Genomic DNA, 6,332 nt, shown 5'->3' with positions numbered 1-6,332 from the left:
CCACAGACTGTATTGTTGTTATTTAAAAAGAAAAGAAAATGTGGAATCAGATTCATGTCCCTTAGAAAATACTATACTAACATGAAATAAGCATGAATTGTGGAAGTGTCCTAAAACATAATTATTTGTGCAAATTCTACATATCCTCCATGTATGGTCCAGATTTTACACCACTAGTTTGTCAAGTGTACTGTGAATATTATTGATTGTTGGTTTGAATAGATATTATTAGAAATTGGGATCCTAATGCATTAAATTGTCATATAAAGTTCCAAATACTGTAACAAATAAAGAAATCTCATAGGGATCATACTACCATGGAATCTTTGACGGTCTCTTTATTAAATTATTATGGCGAGTTAACAGACTCTACAGAAGGGCCATATGGACTTATCTGGTCAGAAAAAAAAATAACCACACTTGAGTTTTGGTATAAATCAAACACAGTATGATAACACTGTAATGCCTGGATATCTGCTTACATATTTTTTCTTACCTTTATGTAGTTATATATTTCTTTACTTCATATAAAAAAAAAGGTAATATAGATATCTGTTTAAAAAAAAACCTCAGATGAAGGGTTCATCATACTGAGTTGGAGTGATTCAACATTGGTGCCTTTGGCGCCCTCTAGTGACTGTCGTCAGCGATACAAGGAGCTCACTTGGTGTCATTTGAAATGACCTACATGAACTACCGAGCCCAACTTAAAAAACATATATTTTTTTAATCTAACTCTTGGTAAATGATACTTGTATCATTAATACATGAGTATTTTTAATGTAGCAAAAAAGATCAAGAGAGTAAAAATTCCCAATAGAAATGAAGGAAAAATGATTGTAGAAAAAGATTAGAACAAATTTCTAAACTGTTGGAAATAAACCATATTGTGATGCTGGTGCCAGGATGTCATTTTTATTATCATGGTTACCTGATAAGTTCATCGAAAGAAAATAAAACCAGAAATACATTTCCACATGATTATGATCAGTTTGCCCAATAAACCAGAGGTGAGGTTCAACGCATTACCACCACAGGCTGTGTGCTGATATGAGATGGGTACACATTGAAATGAGAAGGGGGTACATTGGCATGATGAGACTGTACATTGATGATGACAGGGGCTTTTCTGCGCTCCTTTAGCTCTCGATGCAACTGACACCAAGCGCAATAGGAACAGAAACAGGAGATTGCAATGTCCTTACAAAGTGAGCCCTGCGGGGAAGGGAAGCAATAGAAAGTGATGACTGACTCACTGTGGTTAGTACATGAAAACATTTTGTGTGGGTCAACATCGAGTGCAACTCACCTTGATGTTGTATCGGTTTCGCATGGCAGCCCTCAAGGACAAGAGAGAAGGAGGGGCGGTCAGAGGTATCCCAAAGGAAACAAACACTCCGATAGAAAACATGTCACATAAAGGGAGACATTTGTTCTCTCCAAATTGTTGGGACACTGTGCAGGCCAAGCACGGGCAGCACCAGAATCCATAACAACCTTTCAAGCAGACAAAGACAAAGAGAGAAGTGATGCACGTATTTTGAAAAAGATTTAAATTTCAAAAAGTGTAAAACAACAACAAAAGAAACAAAAGGGTTGTTCTTACACGTGCTGGCATCTTCAAAGCAGTCGCAGACGCCAGAATTCCAGTCTGTCAGGGGTCTGTCCACCATTGTGTAAACTTGATCACCGATAATTGAGAATTATGCTGTGAAATCAGAGTAAATTTCACCATTTACCATATTGAAATCACAGAGCGGAAAAGGACAGAATTACAGGGGACATTTGCCACAGTAGACAATTGAATAATAAATGGGATTTTTGTTGTTGTTGTTGTTTTTATCTTAAATTTTTCACTTTTAGCATGTTTTTACCAGTAACAATGTTTTGAGAGCTGAATTAACACACACACACACACACACACACACACACACACACACACACACACACACACACACACACACACACACACACACACACACACACACACACACACACACACACACACACACACACATAGTACCTTTTTGCTATTTAATTGTACTTAAAGTGAACTAGCTTATCATGTTTTATTCAATATTTTTTTATTTTTGTTTAGGGAGGTCCATTCCTTAGTGAAAACTGCGGCTGCGCAAAAATTGACAGTAAACGGTCAAACATTCAAGTTGTTTTTTTTTTTTTTAATATAGTATGATAAAGATGTGAAACTAGATTTTCAAAGGCCTTACCTTCTGAATGCAGACACCTTCTCAACACTTCGACCGGATTCATGGAATGAGTTCTCTTGCATCAGGTGTGGCTTCTTTTAAGTATCATTGGGCTAAACATGTTTAAGAACTTGACAAACCTGAAACTGGCAGAGATGACTCTTGCCTGTACCCTGGAAAAAGATGACGATTGTCACCACTGTATGTGGTGACAATCATCAACTTTTATCCAGAGAAGATCCTCTTTAATTTGACTATGTATAAGCAAACCTGGCCTAATCTCACAAATTTCAATGGTGCATCAGAGATCAGATACTATAAAACAAACCTGGGAAACTACATAACCTGTGAAAGACTGGACATGCTGAACAAAAATATAAAAGCAACACATGTTTCTGCGTCCATGTTTCACAGGCTGACCTCAAACATCTCACACTTTTACTGTGCATACAAAAGGCCTATTGGTGGAGGGATCATCTCGGCAATGGAGGAGGATCACTTACACAGATTTAGACACAATAATGAACAATATTTGCGATAAATAGGCCTTTTGTGTAGAAAGAAAAAGTCTTAGATCTTTGAGTTTAGCTCATGAAAAAAATGGGAGCAAAGATTAAAGTGTTGTGTTTATATTTTTGCTCAGTGTAGAAACTTCCCGCTGCATACCACCTACGTGCATCCAGTTTTAGCGAGACACAAGAGAATTTGGGGAAAAACCAACACGTCATCAGTCAGAAATAATAGATTGGAGAGTTGGCTACCTTGAGCATTGTGGTGTAAAAAAAGACAGTGCTATCTGGACAGATCCACACAGGTACATTGGTATATTTATGGCCAGTTCATTACCTCATTGCTTGGACATCAGGGTTTCTGTCGCTGCTTTAGCACATGTAGGGTTCGATACGAGGAAGTGAAACAGCTGTGTCATACCTTCAACAGAAACCATTGGTTGGAGTGTATAATTAATAAGCAGACACACCTGATAAATTATAGAGTTTGGATTGACGTGTCAACTTCATCAAGTGAGGAAAAGATTGCTTTAATGTGCAGGGAGTGGGCTAAGAGATGATCTCATTTGTTGCTTTTTTGTTTCCTTCTCTTGGAGTGTTTCCATGGAAATCCCCCCACAAGGTATTTTCCCTTCTTAGGAGGAGCAAATATCAGCTGACCCACCTTTGATTAGATAGATAGATAGATAGATAGATAGATAGATAGATAGATAGATAGATAGATAGATAGATAGATAGATAGATAGATAGATAGATAGAACAAAGTATTATTTACATCAAATATACAGATGGGTAGGTAATACCACTGATGACTTATTTGGTGCGATGTGTGCAGTATAGCTTATGTGGCAACCAGAGAAACAAACAAGCCAACAACAACAATGAGTCCTTTGAATACTGTGTGAGTCATAGTGTGAATGTGGATACAAGTGAAAGTATTCTACAGTATACATTACCTCACGTGAACATGTGCACAAAGAAGCTTCAGAGCACTTGTGTGAACAGTTTATAAATACAATCACTTGTAAACTGGCATTTGTCCATCCATCCATCCATCCATCCATCCATCCATCCATCCATCCATCCATCCATCCATCCATCCATCCATCCATCCATCTTCTATATTGCTTTATCCTGTGAAGTGTCCCAGCTATGGGCGAGGGCAGGATACACCAGCACAGGTCGCCAGTTCATCACAGGGCAGAGAAACAGACAAACACACACTCTCACATTCGCCCCTTCGGACAATTTAGGGTTGCCAATTAACTGCACATGCATTTTGTTGACTGTGCGACGAAACCAGAGTACCTGAAGGAAACCCATGCACAGCCAGCGAGAGCATATAAATCCCACACAGAAAGGCCCAGCCAGTACAAATTAACCTTCTTGCTGTGGGGCGCCACCATGTGGTTCACAAATCATCTGCTCAAATTTGAAATGCTAGAGACGCAAATACTTATTTAACAGGGTTTATTTTTTATCTTTTTTAATTTTTAACCTGTTTCATCAATGTTTGGGTCTGAAGTATTGTCCCACATCAAACCAGTTATTCAGTAACTTATTCGGTCAGCCAGAACGTCGTGTACTGTTGAACTGTTGTCTGTATAAGCAGCACATATTTTCTACAGACTAAAATATGTTTTTAATATATTCTCAGAAGGACAAAAGATACAAGGGTAAGTGCACACTTGATCAGCATATTGACACTATTGATAGAAAACACGAATCAAATCCCAAATTCTTATCCAAGAAACGCTTTGAATAATCTACCAATCTTCCAATAACCCAGAAATGATCACTTCACGCTAAGCTATGACACTGATTGAAGTTTCGTACTTAAAAATCCTTCCTCCACAAGTATCTGTATATGAAGCCGTCACGGCTCCTGGTTGGTGAGTAAACTGATGTTGGACTACAGCCATCATCATCATCATCATCATCATCACAGGAGCAGAGGGGGCATTGACAAAAGTTTGAGACTAGGTGTTTCATTGCACTTCGTTGCTAAATTTCTACACATCTGACACCAGAAGCAAGTTGAGCAGCAGCAAACCTGCAGAGCCCAAGCAAAGTGAATCCTGTGTAGAAACCGAGAAAAACACAAATTCATTGCTTTCATTCAATGCGTCTCGTAACTTAAGTGTATATGTCTGCATTGCATGCTTTGTGCCTTGATAATTTATATTAAATAGCCAAAAGACGCACAAACTACTTCAGCTATATGACCATTACAACAAAAGATGGTTTTATATTTCATAACATTTTTAGATGTGATAATATTGAGACAAATTAATTCAATTTATGTTTTGGTCTTGCACAACAGTTCTGGTTTTTCATGTAGCCCGTTGCAAATTGCCTGCAACCCAATCCAGTATGGTTCCTATTGGGGATGTTCAATCATATCATACATGACAAAATCCGAGTTGCATCTAAAGGCTCCTCAAGTTTGAGCGATTTTTAACAAACTTATAAGTTCACAGCGAGCCACATTGTACAACATGAATCTCATACACTTTAGGCCACGACATGAAGTTTTCTGTGTGTAGATTGCATCATGAAAACAAGCTGGGTTAGGGTTAGTTTGGGCATTTATGTGTTGTGAATTCCCCAAAAAAGGAGCAGGAGAACAACATGGATGCGATCGTGGCCAACTTGGGATGCTGTTTTTGCAAAGGGGTCTTGGAGTACTTACTTGTTCGCATCCACTTGTATTTTACTTTAACATCTACTAAGCATAGCAAACCCCAAATATCTGACACTGTCTGAATTTTATCACAGGGTTGTCTTTGGTTGCAAGACCATGACAACGACCGTCCTTGAACCGGTCTCACCTTAGAGCTAAGACCAAAGATATCGACACCGTTCTCCAAAGATTGCTATCGTTGGCCTCGGATGGCCCAAAATTGCAGTCTGTTGTGGACTTTAAACAATGAAATGGTATTTGTGTCCCTGGTGGTTTTTGTTTATTTTTTCATCTGAATTGATGTGCATAAGACTGTTTACACATTTCAAAATGATAACTCTTGTTCTATTGTGTATAGGTCACTAGTCTCATAGCAAGAATATCATGGGTTTGAGACCAGACTTGGCCTTTCTGTGTCGAGTTTGAGTGTTCTTGAGTGTTTTCTCTGGGTAATCCAGTTTCCTCACATGATGCAAAAACATGCATTCATGACTGTCTGTCTCTCTGTGTTTGTCCTGTGATGACAATGCAACTTCTCCAGGCTGCACTCAGCTGGGATCAGCTCCAGTGCAATGCCACTTAAAACAAGAGCAATCAGAGATTTCTGATGTCTGCCAAAGGATACACCAATCAGTGGAGAAAATGTGGTCAAATCTGCCATGTAGTTTTGATGTAATCTTGCCAAAAGACATACAGATAAATATATGGCGAGGATTTTTATCATGTCCGCCCAAGTACCTAATAAAGTGCTTTAGAGGATAGATGGATTCACTATTTATTGTTGTTAGCATGTGCTTCATTGAAGTTTTTCTTATTACACCAGTCAAAAAACATTAAAAAGAAAAAAAGTTTGAAAAGTATGTCATCAATTCTTAAGTCTCCAAAAAATCTCAATCTATAACATTTGCACAGGCAGAAGTGATCATGTAGGAG

This window comes from Lipophrys pholis (assembly GCF_963383615.2).
Source record: "Lipophrys pholis genome assembly, chromosome: 10".
NCBI classification, from domain to species: domain Eukaryota; kingdom Metazoa; phylum Chordata; class Actinopteri; order Blenniiformes; family Blenniidae; genus Lipophrys; species Lipophrys pholis.
The sequence above is the reverse complement of the archived record's forward strand: the minus strand, read 5'-3'. Positions refer to the sequence as shown.